The sequence below is a fragment of the Aulonocara sp. 'chitande type north' Nkhata Bay genome, linkage group LG5 (genome assembly GCF_057382095.1).
Source record: "Aulonocara sp. 'chitande type north' Nkhata Bay isolate Kocher_YH1m ecotype deep benthic linkage group LG5, A_spYH_male_GT1.1, whole genome shotgun sequence".
NCBI classification, from domain to species: domain Eukaryota; kingdom Metazoa; phylum Chordata; class Actinopteri; order Cichliformes; family Cichlidae; genus Aulonocara; species Aulonocara sp. 'chitande type north' Nkhata Bay.
The window spans coordinates 880,130-894,824 of NC_141348.1; the positions used below are offsets into that span (position 1 = coordinate 880,130).

Here is a 14,695-nt window from a genome sequence, read left to right on the forward strand (position 1 = left end):
CCAGCAGCTTACGGCCATACCACCCTGAGCACGCCTGACCTCGTCTGATCTCGGAAGCTGAGCAGGGCTGGGCTTGGTTAGTACTTGGATGGGAGACTGCCTGGGAATACCTGGTGCTGTAAGCCTTTCATGTCATTGAACCACTTTTGATCCAGAGAAGGGGTGTATTAAAAGACCAAAAGCAGCTGCCCATTAATGAGGGCACATTAACGACATTGCTTTTGGCTGTTTTCCAATGTCTTGTGCTGCTAGCTGACGCCACCTACACCACACCAGGGCCTGAGTGACCGGCTGGGGCCACTTACACCACATCAGGGCCTGTGGCTCTGGCTGAGGCCACTTACACCACACCAGGGCCTGTGGCTGCTGGCTGAGGCCACTTACACCACACCAGGGCCTGTGGCTGCTGGCTGAGGCCACTTACACCACACCAGGGCCTTAGTTGCTATTGAGGCCAATTACACCACACCAGGGCCTGTGGCTCTTGCTCAGGCCACTTACACCACACCAGGGCCTGTGGCTGCTGGCTGAGGCCACTTACACCACACCAGGGCCTGTGGCTCTTGCTCAGGCCACTTACACCACACCAGGGCCTGTGGCACTGGCTGAGGCCACTTAGACCACACCAGGGCCTGTGGCTGCTGGCTGAGGCCACTCACACCACACCAGGGCCTGTGGCTGCTAGCTGAGGCCACTTACACCAAACCAGGGCCTGTGGCTGCTTGCTGAGGCCATCTTCACCAAACCAGGCCCTGTGCTGCTTGCTGTGGCCATGTAAAACACACCAGGTCCTGTGCTGGTTCTTGAGGCCATCTTCAACAATCCAGGGCCTGTGCTGTTGGATAAATGCCAAACTGAGCCTTTTGGTTAGGGTATTATGCAAACATGCAGGTATGGTTATAGGATTGTCTTCGTAACTTCAGGTACTTGCCACCTAATCACTTGAATCCATAAATTGAGACATTGTGCTGGGGCCAGCAGCTTACGGCCATACCACCCTGAGCACGCCCGACCTCGTCTGATCTCGGAAGCTAAGCAGGGCTGGGCTTGGTTAGTACTTGGATGGGAGACTGCCTGGGAATACCTGGTGCTGTAAGCCTTTCATTTTCATGTCATTGAACCGCTTTTGATCCAGAGAAGGGGTGTATTAAAAGACCAAAAGCAGCTGCCCATTAATGAGGGCATATTAACGACACTGCTTTTGGCTGTTTTCCAATGTCTTGTGCTGCTAGCTGATGCCACCTACACCACACCAGGGCCTGAGTGACCGGCTGGGGCCACTTACACCACATCAGGGCCTGTGGCTCTTGCTCAGGCCACTTACACCACACCAGGGCCTGTGGCTCTTGCTCAGGCCACTTACACCACACCATGGTCTGTGGCTCTTGCTCAGGCCACTTACACCACACCAGGGCCTGTGGCTCTTGCTCAGGCCACTCATATCACACCAGGCCCTGTGCTTCTGGCTGAGGCAACTTAGACCACACCAGGGCCTGAGTGACCGGCTGGGGCCACTTACACCACATCAGGGCCTGTGGCTCTGGCTGAGGCCACTTACACCACACCAGGGCCTGTGGCTGCTGGCTTAGGCCACCTACACCACACCAGGGCCTTAGTTGCTATTGAGGCCAATTACACCACACCAAGGTCTGTGGCTCTTGCTCAGGCCACTTACACCACACCAGGGCCTGTGGCTGCTGGCTGAGGCCACTTACACCACACCAGGGCCTGTGGCGGCTGGCTGAGGCCACCTACACCACACCAGGGCCTGAGTAACCGGCTGGTGCCACTTACACCACATCAGGGCCTGTGGCTCTGGCTGAGGCCAGTTACACCACAACAGGGCCTGTGGCTGCTGCCTGAGGCCACATACACCACAACAGGGCCTTAGTTGCTATTGAGGCCAATTACACCACACCAGGGTCTGTGGCTCTTGCTCAGGCCTCTCACATCACACCAGGCCCTGCGCTTCTGGCCACTTACACCACACCAGGGCCTTATTTGCTATTGAGGCCACTTACACCACACCAGGGCCTGTGGCTCTTGCTCAGGCCACTTACACCACACCAGGGCCTGTGGCTCTTGCTGAGGCCACTTAGACCACACCAGGGCCTGTGGCTGCTGGCTGAGGCAACCTACACCACACCAGGGCCTGTGGCTGCTTGCTGAGGCGACTTACACCACACCAGGGCCTGTTGCTGCTGGCTGAGGCCAGTTACACCACACCAGAGCCTGTGGCTGCTGGCTGAAGCCACTTACACCACACCAGGGCCTTAGTTGCTATTGAGGCCACTTACACCACACCAGGGCCTGTGGCTCTTGCTCAGGCCACTTACACCACACCAGGGCCTGTGGCTCTTGCTCAGGCCACTCATATCACACCAGGCCCTGTGCTTCTGGCTGAGGCAACTTAGACCACACCAGGGCCTGTGGCTGCTGGCTGAGGCCACTTACACCACACCAGGGCCTGTGGCTGCTGGCTGAGGCCATCTACACCACACCAGGGCCTGTGGCTGCTGGCTGAGGCGACTTACACCACACCAGGGCCCTTTTGCTGCTGGCTGAGGCCACTTACACCACACCAGGGCCTGTGGCTCTTGCTCAGGCCACTCACATCACACCAGGCCCTGCTCTTCTGGCCGAGGCCATCTTCACCAAACCAGGCCCTGTGCTGCTAGCTGTGGCCATGTACAACACACCAGGCCCTGTGCTGGTTCCTGAGGCCATCTTCAACAATCCAGGGCCTGTGCTGTTGGATAAATGCCAAACTGAGCCTTTGGGTTAGGGTATTATGCAAACATGCAGGTATGGTTATAGGATTGTCTTCGTAACTTCAGGTACTTGCCACCTAATCACTTGAATCCATAAATTGAGTCATTGTGCTGGGGCCAGCAGCTTACGGCCATACCACCCTCAGCACGCCCGACCTCGTCTGATCTCGGAAGCTAAGCAGGGCTGGGCTTGGTTAGTACTTGGATGGGAGACTGCCTGGGTATACCTGGTGCTGTAAGCCTTTCATTTTCATGTCATTGAACCGCTTTTGATCCAGAGAAGGGGTGTATTAAAAGACCAAAAGCCCATTAATGAGGGCACATTAACGACATTGCTTTTGGCTCTTTTCCAATGTCTTGTGCTGCTAGCTGATGCCACCTACACCACACCAGGGCCTGAGTGACCGGCTGGGGCCACTTACACCACATCAGGGCCTGTGGCTCTGGCTGAGGCCACTTACACCACACCAGGGCCTGTGGCTGCTGGCTGAGGCCACCTACACCACACCAGGGCCTTAGTTGCTATTGAGGCCAATTACACCACACCAGGGTCTGTGGTCTTGCTCAGGCCACTTACACCACACCAGGCCTGTGGCACTTGCTCAGGCCACTTACACCACACCAGGGCCTGTGGCTGCTGGCTGAGGCCACCTACACCACACCAGGGCATTAGTTGCTATTGAGGCCACTTACACCACACCAGGGCCTGTGGCACTGGCTGAGGCCACTTACACCACACCAGGGCCTGTGGCTGCTGGCTGAGGCCACTTACACCACACCAGGGCCTTAGTTGCTATTGAGGCCAATTACACCACACCAGGGCCTGTGGCACTGGCTGAGGCCACTTACACCACACCAGGGCCTGTGGCTGCTGGCTGAGGCCACTTACACCACACAAGGGCCTGTGGCTGCTGGCTGAGGCCACCTACACCACACCAGGGCCTGTGGCTGCTGGCTGAGGACACTTACAACACAACAGGGCCTGTGGCTCTTGCTCAGGCCACTCATATCACACCAGGCCCTGTGCTTCTGGCCGAGGCCATCTTCACCAAACCAGGCCCTGTGCTGCTTGCTGTGGCCATGTACAACACACCAGGCCCTGTGCTGGTTCCTGAGGCCATCTTCAACAATCCAGGGCCTGTGCTGTTGGATAAATGCCAAACTGAGCCTTTGGGTTAGGGTATTATGCAAACATGCAGGTATGGTTATAGGATTATCTTCGTAACTTCAGGTACTTGCCACCTAATCACTTGAATCCATAAATTGAGACATTGTGCTGGCGCCAGCAGCTTACGGCCATACCACCCTGAGCACTCCCGACCTCGTCTGATCTCGGAAGCTAAGCAGGGCTGGGCTTGGTTAGTACTTGGATGGGAGACTGCCTGGGAATACCTGGTGCTGCAAGCCTTTCATTTTCATGTCATTGAACCGCTTTTGATCCAGAGAAGGGGTGTATTAAAAGACCAAAAGCAGCTGCCCATTAATGAGGGTACATTAACGACATTGCTTTTGGCTGTTTTCCAATGTCTTGTGCTGCTAGCTGATGCCACCTACACCACACCAGGGCCTTAGTTGCTATTGAGGCCAATTACACCACACCAGGGTCTTTGGCTCTTGCTCAGGCCACTTACACCACACCAGGGCCTGTGGCACTGGCTGAGGCCACTTACACCACACCAGGGCCTGTGGCTGCTGGCTGAGGCCACTTACACCACACCAGGGCCTTATTTGCTATTGAGGCCACTTACACCACACCAGGGCCTGTGGCTCTTGCTCAGGCCACTTACACCACACCAGGGCCTGTGGCTCTTGCTCAGGCCACTCACATCACACCAGGCCCTGCGCTTCTGGCCGAGGCCATCTTCACCAAACCAGGCCCTGTGCTGCTAGCTGTGGCCATGTACAACACACCAGGCCCTGTGCTGGTTCCTGAGGCCATCTTCAACAATCCAGGGCCTGTGCTGTTGGATAAATGCTAAACTGAGCCTTTGGGTTAGGGTATTATGCAAACATGAAGGTAGGGTTATAGGATTGTCTTCGTAACTTCAGGTACTTGCCACCTAATCACCTGAATCCATAAATTGAGACATTGTGCTGGGGCCAGCAGCTTACGGCCATACCACCCTGAGCACGCCCGACCTCGTCTGATCTCGGAAGCTGAGCAGGGCTGGGCTTGGTTAGTACTTGGATGGGAGACTCCCTGGGAATACCTGGTGCTGTAAGCCTTTCATTTTCATGTCATTGAACCGCTTTTGATCCAGAGAAGGGGTGTATTAAAAGACCAAAAGCAGCTGCCCATTAATGAGGGCACATTAACGACATTGCTTTTGGCTGTTTTCCAATGTCTTGTGCTGCTAGCTGATGCCACCTACACCACACCAGGGCCTGAGTGACCGGCTGGGGCCACTTACACCACATCAGGGCCTGTGGCTCTGGCTGAGGCCACTTACACCACACCAGGGCCTGTGGCTGCTGGCTGAGGCCACTTACACCACACCAGGGCCTGTGGCTGCTGGCTGAGGCCACTTACACCACACCAGGGCCTTAGTTGCTATTGAGGCCAATTACACCACACCATGGTCTGTGGCTCTTGCTCAGGCCACTTACACCACACCAGGGCCTGTGGCACTGGCTGAGGCCACTTACACCACACCAGGGCCTGTGGCTGCTGGCTGAGGCCACTTACACCACACAAGGGCTTGTGGCTGCTGGCTGAGGCCACCTACACCACACCAGGGCCTGTGGCTGCTGGCTGAGGCCACCTACACCACACCAGGGCCTGTGGCTCTTGCTCAGGCCACTTACACCACACCAGGGCCTGTGGCTCTTGCTCAGGCCACTCATATCACACCAGGCCCTGTGCTTCTGGCTGAGGCCACTTAGACCACACCAGGGCCTGTGGCTGCTGGCTGAGGCCATCTACACCACAACAGGGCCTGTGGCTCTTGCTCAGGCCAGTTACACCACACCAGGGCCTGTGGCTGCTGGCTGAGGCCACTTACACCACACAAGGGCCTGTGGCTGCTGGCTGAGGCCACCTACACCACACCAGGGCCTTAGTTGCTATTGAGGCCAATTACACCACACCAGGGTCTGTGGCTCTTGCTCAGGCCACTTACACCACACCAGGGCCTGTGGCACTGGCTGAGGCCACTTACACCACACCAGGGCCTGTGGCTGCTGGCTGAGGCCACTTACACCACACAAGGGCTTGTGGCTGCTGGCTGAGGCCACCTACACCACACCAGGGCCTGTGGCTGCTGGCTGAGGCCACCTACACCACACCAGGGCCTGTGGCTCTTGCTCAGGCCACTTACACCACACCAGGGCCTGTGGCTCTTGCTCAGGCCACTCATATCACACCAGGCCCTGTGCTTCTGGCTGAGGCCACTTAGACCACACCAGGGCCTGTGGCTGCTGGCTGAGGCCATCTACACCACAACAGGGCCTGTGGCTCTTGCTCAGGCCAGTTACACCACACCAGGGCCTGTGGCTGCTGGCTGAGGCCACTTACACCACACAAGGGCCTGTGGCTGCTGGCTGAGGCCACCTACACCACACCAGGGCCTTAGTTGCTATTGAGGCCAATTACACCACACCAGGGTCTGTGGCTCTTGCTCAGGCCACTTACACCACACCAGGGCCTGTGGCACTGGCTGAGGCCACTTACACCACACCAGGGCCTGTGGCTGCTGGCTGAGGCCACTTACACCACACAAGGGCCTTTGGCTGCTGGCTGAGGCCACCTACACCACACCAGGGCCTGTGGCTGCTGGCTGAGACCACTTACACCACACCAGGGCATGTGGCTTTTGCTCAGGCCACTTACACCACACCAGGGCCTGTGGCTCTTGCTCAGGCCACTTACACCACACCAGGGCCTGTGGCTGCTGGCTGAGGCCACTTACACCACACCAGGGCCTGTGGCTGCTGGCTGAGGCCACTTACACCACACCAGGGCCTGTGGCGGCTGGCTGAGGCCACCTACACCACACCAGGGCCTGAGTGACCGGCTGGGGCCACTTACACCACATCAGGGCCTGTGGCTCTGGCTGAGGCCAGTTACACCACAACAGGGCCTGTGGCTGCTGCCTGAGGCCACATACACCACACCAGGGCCTTAGTTGCTATTGAGGCCAATTACACCACACCAGGGTCTGTGGCTCTTGCTGAGGCCACCTACACCACACCAGGGCCTGTGGCTGCTGGCTGAGGCCACTTACACCACACCAGGGCCTGTGGCTGCTGGCTGAGGCCACCTACACCACACCAGGGCCTGTGGCTGCTTGCTGAGGCGACTTACACCACACCAGGGCCTGTTGCTGCTGGCTGAGGCCACTTACACCACACCAGTGCCTGTGGCTGCTGGCTGAGGCCACTTACACCACACCAGGGCCTGTGGCTCTTGCTCAGGCCACTCACATCACACCAGGCCCTGCGCTTCTGGCCGAGGCCATCTTCACCAAACCAGGCCCTGTGGTTCTTGCTCAGGCCACTTACACCACACCAGGGCCTGTGGCACTTGCTCAGGCCACTTACACCACACCAGGGCCTGTGGCTGCTGGCTGAGGCCACTTACACCACACCAGGGCCTGTGGCTCTTGCTCAGGCCACTTACACCACACCAGGGCATTAGTTGCTATTGAGGCCAATTACACCACACCAGGGTCTGTGGCTCTTGCTCAGGCCACTTACACCACACCAGGGCCTGTGGCTCTTGCTCAGGCCACTTACACCACACCAGGGCCTGTGGCTGCTGGCTGTGGCCACTTACACCACACCAGGGCCTGTGGCTGCTGGCTGAGGCCACCTACACCACACCAGGGCCTTAGTTGCTATTGAGGCCAATTACACCACACCAGGGTATGTGGCTCTTGCTCAGGCCACTTACACCACACCAGGGCCTTAGTTGCTATTGAGGCCAATTACACCACACCAGGGCCTGTGGCTCTTGCTCAGGCCACTCACATCACACCAGGCCCTGCGCTTCTGGCCGAGGCCATCTTCACCAAACCAGGCCCTGTGCTGCTAGCTGTGGCCATGTACAACACACCAGGCCCTGTGCTGGTTCCCGAGGCCATCTTCAACAATCCAGGGCCTGTGCTGTTGGATAAATGCTAAACTGAGCCTTTGGGTTAGGGTATTATGCAAACATGAAGGTAGGGTTATAGGATTGTCTTCGTAACTTCAGGTACTTGCCACCTAATCACCTGAATCCATAAATTGAGACATTGTGCTGGGGCCAGCAGCTTACGGCCATACCACCCTGAGCACGCCCGACCTCGTCTGATCTCGGAAGCCGAGAAGGGCTGGGCTTGGTTAGTACTTGGATGGGAGACTGCCTGGGAATACCTGGTGCTGTAAGCCTTTCATTTTAATGTCATTGAACCGCTTTTGATCCAGAGAAGGGGTGTATTAAAAGACCAAAAGCAGCTGCCCATTAATGAGGGCACATTAACGACATTGCTTTTGGCTGTTTTCCAATGTCTTGTGCTGCTAGCTGATGCCACCTACACCACACCAGGGCCTGAGTGACCGGCTGGGGCCACTTACACCACATCAGGGCCTGTGGCTCTGGCTGAGGCCACTTACACCACACCAGGGCCTTAGTTGCTATTGAGGCCAATTACACCACACCATGGTCTGTGGCTCTTGCTCAGGCCACTTACACCACACCAGGGCCTGTGGCACTGGCCGAGGCCACTTACACCACACCAGGGCCTGTGGCTGCTGGCTGAGGCCACTTACACCACACAAGGGCTTGTGGCTGCTGGCTGAGGCCACCTACACCACACCAGGGCCTGTGGCTGCTGGCTGAGGCCACCTACACCACACCAGGGCCTGTGGCTCTTGCTCAGGCCACTTACACCACACCAGGGCCTGTGGCTCTTGCTCAGGCCACTTACACCACACCAGGGCCTGTGGCTCTTGCTCAGGCCACTCATATCACACCAGGCCCTGTGCTTCTGGCTGAGGCCACTTACACCACACCAGGGCCTGTGGCTGCTGGCTGAGGCCACTTACACCACACCAGGGCCTGTGGCTGCTGGCTGAGGCCATCTACACCACACCAGGGCCTGTGGCTGCTGGCTGAGGCGACTTACACCACACCAGGGCCCTTTTGCTGCTGGCTGAGGCCACTTACACCACACCAGTGCCTGTGGCTTCTGGCTGAGGCGACTTACACCACACCAGGGCCTGTGGCTGCTGGCTGAGGCCACTTACACCACACCAGGGCCTGTGGCTCTTGCTCAGGCCACTCACATCACACCAGGCCCTGCGCTTCTGGCCGAGGCCATCTTCACCAAACCAGGCCCTGTGGCTCTTGCTCAGGCCACTTACACCACACCAGGGCCTGTGGCTGCTGGCTGAGGCCACTTACACCACACCAGGGCCTGTGGCTGGTGGCTGAGGCCACCTACACCACACCAGGGCCTGTGGCTGCTGGCTGAGGCGACTTACACCACACCAGGGCCTGTGGCACTGGCTGAGGCCACTTACACCACACCAGGGCCTGTGGCTGCTGGCTGAGGCCACCTACACCACACCAGGGTCTGTGGCTGCTGGCTGAGGCCACCTACACCACACCAGGGCCTGTGGCTGCTGGCTGAGGCCACTTACACCACACCAAGGCCTGTGGCTCTTGCTCAGGCCACTCACATCACACCAGGCCCTGCGCTTCTGGCCGAGGCCATCTTCACCAAACCAGGCCCTGTGCTCCTTGCTGTGGCCATGTACAACACACCAGGCCCTGTGCTGCTTGCTGTGGCCATCTTCAACAATCCAGGGCCTGTGCTGTTGGATAAATGCCAAACTGAGCCTTTGGGTTAGGGTATTATGCAAACATGCAGGTATGGTTATAGGATTGTCTTCGTAACTTCAGGTACTTGCCACCTAATCACTTGAATCCATAAATTGAGACATTGTGCTGGGGCCAGCAGCTTACGGCCATACCACCCTGAGCACGCCCGACCTCGTCTGATCTCGGAAGCTGAGCAGGGCTGGGCTTGGTTAGTACTTGGATGGGAGACTGCCTGGGAATACCTGGTGCTGTAAGCCTTTCCTTTTCATGTCATTGAACCGCTTTTGATCCAGAGAAGGGGTGTATTAAAAGACCAAAAGCAGCTGCCCATTAATGAGGGCACATTAACAACACTGCTTTTGGGTCTTTTCCAATGTCTTGTGCTGCTAGCTGATGCCACCTACACCACACCAGGGCCTGAGTGACCGGCTGGGGCCACTTACACCACATCAGGGCCTGTGGCTCTGGCTGAGGCCACTTACACCACACCAGGGCCTGTGGCTGCTGGCTGAGGCCAGTTACACCACACCAGAGCCTGTGGCTGCTGGCTGAAGCCACTTACACCACACCAGGGCCTGTGGCTGCTGGCTGAGGCCACCTACACCACACCAGGGCCTGTGGCTGCTGGCTGAGGCCACCTACACCACACCAGGGCCTGTGGCTGCTGGCTGAGGCCACTTACACCACACCAGGGCCCTTTTGCTGCTGGCTGAGGCCACTTACACCACACCAGTGCCTGTGGCTTCTGGCTGAGGCCACTTACACCACACCAGGGCCTGTGGCTCTTGCTCAGGCCACTTACACCACACCAGGGCCTGTGGCTCTGGCTTAGGCCACTTACACCACACCAGGGCCTGTGGCACTTGCTCAGGCCACTTACACCACACCAGGGCCTGTGGCTGATGGCTGAGGCCACTTACACCACACCAGGGCCTGTGGCTCTTGCTCAGGCCACTTACACCACACCAGGGCCTGTGGCACTGGCTGAGGCCACTTAGACCACACCAGGGCCTGTGGCTGCTGGCTGAGGCCACCTACACCACACCAGTGCCTGTGGCTTCTGGCTGAGGCGACTTACACCACACCAGGGCCTGTGGCTGCTGGCTGAGGCCACTTACACCACACCAGGGCCTGTGGCTCTTGCTCAGGCCACTCACATCACACCAGGCCCTGCGCTTCTGGCCGAGGCCATCTTCACCAAACCAGGCCCTGTGGCTCTTGCTCAGGCCACTTACACCACACCAGGGCCTGTGGCTCTGGCTTAGGCCACTTACACCACACCAGGGCCTGTGGCACTTGCTCAGGCCACTTACACCACACCAGGGCCTGTGGCTGCTGGCTGAGGCCACTTAGACCACACCAGGGCCTGTGGCTCTTACTCAGGCCACTTACACCACACCAGGGCCTGTGGTACTGGCTGAGGCCACTTAGACCACACCAGGGCCTGTGGCTGCTGGCTGAGGCCACTTACACCACACCAGGGCCTGTGGCTGCTGGCTGAGGCCACCTACACCACACCAGGGCCTTAGTTGCTATTGAGGCCAATTACACCACACCAGGGTCTGTGGCTCTTGCTCAGGCCACTTACACCACACCAGGGCCTGTGGCTGCTGGCTGAGGCCACCTACACCACACCAGGGCCTTAGTTGCTATTGAGGCCAATTACACCACACAAGGGCCTGTGGCTGCTGGCTGAGGCCACCTACACCACACCAGGGCCTGTGGCTGCTGGCTGAGGCCACTTACAACACACCAGGGCCTGTGGCTCTTGCTCAGGCCACTCATATCACACCAGGCCCTGTGCTTCTGGCCGAGGCCATCTTCACCAAACCAGGCCCTGTGCTGCTTGCTGTGGCCATGTACAACACACCAGGCCCTGTGCTGGTTCCTGACGCCATCTTCAACAATCCAGGGCCTGTGCTGTTGGATAAATGCCAAACTGAGCCTTTGGGTTAGGGTATTATGCAAACATGCAGGTATGGTTATAGGATTGTCTTCGTAACTTCAGGTACTTGCCACCTAATCACTTGAATCCATAAATTGAGACATTGTGCTGCGGCCAGCAGCTTACGGCCAGCAGCTTACGGCCATACCACCCTGAGCACACCCGACCTCGTCTGATCTCGGAAGCTAAGCAGGGCTGGTCTTGGTTAGTACTTGGATGGGAGACTGCCTGGGAATACCTGGTGCTGTAAGCCTTTCATTTTCATGTCATTGAACCGCTTTTGATCCAGAGAAGGGGTGTATTAAAAGACCAAAAGCAGCTGCCCATTAATGAGGGCACATTAACCACATTGCTTTTGGCTGTTTTCCAATGTCTTGTGCTGCTAGCTGATGCCACCTACACCACACCATGGCCTTATTTGCTGGCTGAGGCCACATACACCAAACCAGGGCTTTAGTTGCTATTGAGGCCAATTACACCACACCTGGGCCTGTGGCTCTTGCTCAGGCCACTTACACCACACCAGGGCCTGTGGCTCTTGCTCAGGCCACTTACACCACACCATGGTCTGTGGCTCTTGCTCAGGCCACTTACACCACACCAGGGCCTGTGGCTCTTGCTCAGGCCACTCATATCACACCAGGCCCTGTGCTTCTGGCTGAGGCAACTTAGACCACACCAGGGCCTGTGGCTGCTGGCTGAGGCCACTTACACCACACCAGGGCCTGTGGCTGCTGGCTGAGGCCATCTACACCACACCAGGGCCTGTGGCTGCTGGCTGAGGCGACTTACACCACACCAGGGCCCTTTTGCTGCTGGCTGAGGCCACTTACACCACACCAGTGCCTGTGGCTTCTGGCTGAGGCGACTTACACCACACCAGGGCCTGTGGCTGCTGGCTGAGGCCACTTACACCACACCAGGGCCTGTGGCTGCTGGCTTAGGCCACCTACACCACACCAGGGCCTTAGTTGCTATTGAGGCCAATTACACCACACCATGGTCTGTGGCTCTTGCTCAGGCCACTTACACCACACCAGGGCCTGTGGCACTGGCTGAGGCCACTTACACCACACCAGGGCCTGTGGCTGCTGGCTGAGGCCACTTACACCACACAAGGGCTTGTGGCTGCTGGCTGAGGCCACCTACACCACACCAGGGCCTGTGGCTGCTGGCTGAGGCCACCTACACCACACCAGGGCCTGTGGCTCTTGCTCAGGCCACTTACACCACACCAGGGCCTGTGGCTCTTGCTCAGGCCACTTACACCACACCAGGGCCTGTGGCTCTTGCTCAGGCCACTCATATCACACCAGGCCCTGTGCTTCTGGCTGAGGCCATCTTCACCAAACCAGGCCCTGTGCTGCTTGCTGTGGCCATGTACAACACACCAGGCCCTGTGCTGTTTCCTGAGGCCATCTTCAACAATCCAGGGCCTGTGCTGTTGGATAAATGCCAAACTGAGCCTTTGGGTTAGGGTATTATGCAAACATGCAGGTATGGTTATAGGATTGTCTTCGTAACTTCAGGTACTTGCCACCTAATCACTTGAATCCATAAATTGAGACATTGTGCTGGGCCCAGCAGCTTACGGCCATACCACCCTGAGCACGCCCGACCTCGTCTGATTTCGGAAGCTAAGCAGGGCTGGGCTTGGTTAGTACTTGGATGGGAGACTGCCTGGGAATACCTGGTGCTGTAAGCCTTTCATTTTCATGTCATTGAACCGCTTTTGATCCAGAGAAGGGGTGTATTAAAAGACCAAAAGCAGCTGCCCATTAATAAGGGCACATTAATCACATTGCTTTTGGCTCTTTTCCAATGTCTTGTGCTGCTAGCTGATGCCACCTACACCACACCAGGGCCTGAGTGACCGGCTGGGGCCACTTACACCACATCAGGGGCTGTGGCTCTGGCTGAGGCAAGTTACACCACACCAGGGCCTGTGGGTTCTGGCTGAGGCGACTTACACCAAACCAGGGCCTGTGGCTGCTGGCTGAGGCCACTTACACCACACCAGGGCCTGTGGCTCTTGCTCAGGCCACTCACATCACACCAGGCCCTGCGCTTCTGGCCGAGGCCATCTTCACCAAACCAGGCCCTGTGCTGCTAGCTGTGGCCATGTACAATACACCAGGCCCTGTGCTGGTTCCTGAGGCCATCTTCAACAATCCAGGGCCTGTGCTGTTGGATAAATGCTAAACTGAGCCTTTGGGTTAGGGTATTATGCAAACATGAAGGTAGGGTTATAGGATTGTCTTCGTAACTTCAGGTACTTGCCACCTAATCAACTGAATCCATAAATTGAGACATTGTCCTGGGGCCAGCAGCTTACGGCCATACCACCCTGAGCACGCCTGACCTCGTCTGATCTCGGAAGCTGAGCAGGGCTGGGCTTGGTTAGTACTTGGATGGGAGACTGCCTGGGAATACCTGGTGCTGTAAGCCTTTCATTTTCATGTCATTGAACCGCTTTTGATCCAGAGAAGGGGTGTATTAAAAGACCAAAAGCAGCTGCCCATTAATGAGGGCACATTAACGACACTCCTTTTGGCTCTTTTCCAATGTCTTGTGCTGCTAGCTGATGCCACCTACACCACACCAGGACCTAAGTGACCGGCTGGGGCCACTTACACCACATCAGGGCCTGTGGCTCTGGCTGAGGCCACTTACACCACACCAGGGCCTGTGGCTGCTGGCTGAGGCCAGTTACACCACACCAGAGCCTGTGGCTGCTGGCTGAGGCCACTTACACCACACCAGGGCCTTAGTTGCTATTGAGGCCACTTACACCACACCAGGGCCTGTGGCTGCTGGCTGAGGCCAGTTAAACCACACCAGGGCCTGTGGCTGCTGGCTGAGGCCACATACACCACACCAGGGCCTTAGTTGCTATTGAGGCCATTTACACCACACCAGGGTCTGTGGCTCTTGCTCAGGCCACTTACACCACACCAGGGCCTGTGGCACTGGCTGAGGCCACTTAGACCACACCAGGGCCTGTGGCTGCAGGCTGAGGCCACCTACACCACACCAGGGCCTGTGGCTGCTGGCTGAGGCGACTTACACCACACCAGGGCCTGTTGCTGCTGGCTGAGGCCACTTACACCACACCAGGGACTGTGGCTTCTGGCTGAGGTGACTTACACCACACCAGGGCCTGTGGCTGCTGGCTGA

The 14,695-nt window shown here is 57.6% G+C and overlaps 3 non-coding genes and 7 pseudogenes across 3 annotated transcripts; all 10 read left to right on the top strand.

The window, feature by feature from the left end:
• Positions 1-6: 6 nt before the first annotated feature.
• Positions 7-125, top strand: LOC147329307 (5S ribosomal RNA; annotated as a pseudogene).
• An 855-nt stretch (positions 126-980) lies between these two features.
• Positions 981-1,099, top strand: LOC147329308 (5S ribosomal RNA). Its single transcript, XR_015129439.1, has one exon. It is a non-coding gene; the product is annotated as a 5S ribosomal RNA (ribosomal RNA).
• Positions 1,100-2,894: 1,795 nt separating this feature from the next.
• On the top strand, positions 2,895-3,013 carry LOC147329309 (5S ribosomal RNA; annotated as a pseudogene).
• A 1,046-nt stretch (positions 3,014-4,059) lies between these two features.
• LOC147329310 (5S ribosomal RNA) lies at positions 4,060-4,178 on the top strand (annotated as a pseudogene).
• Positions 4,179-4,877: 699 nt separating this feature from the next.
• LOC147329311 (5S ribosomal RNA) lies at positions 4,878-4,996 on the top strand (annotated as a pseudogene).
• Positions 4,997-8,019: 3,023 nt separating this feature from the next.
• Positions 8,020-8,138, top strand: LOC147329312 (5S ribosomal RNA; annotated as a pseudogene).
• A 1,573-nt stretch (positions 8,139-9,711) lies between these two features.
• Positions 9,712-9,830, top strand: LOC147329313 (5S ribosomal RNA; annotated as a pseudogene).
• Positions 9,831-11,652: 1,822 nt separating this feature from the next.
• LOC147329314 (5S ribosomal RNA) lies at positions 11,653-11,771 on the top strand. Its single transcript, XR_015129607.1, has one exon. It is a non-coding gene; the product is annotated as a 5S ribosomal RNA (ribosomal RNA).
• Positions 11,772-13,104: 1,333 nt separating this feature from the next.
• LOC147329315 (5S ribosomal RNA) lies at positions 13,105-13,223 on the top strand. The gene has a single exon (XR_015129764.1). It is a non-coding gene; the product is annotated as a 5S ribosomal RNA (ribosomal RNA).
• Positions 13,224-13,847: 624 nt separating this feature from the next.
• Positions 13,848-13,966, top strand: LOC147329316 (5S ribosomal RNA; annotated as a pseudogene).
• Positions 13,967-14,695: the final 729 nt, after the last annotated feature.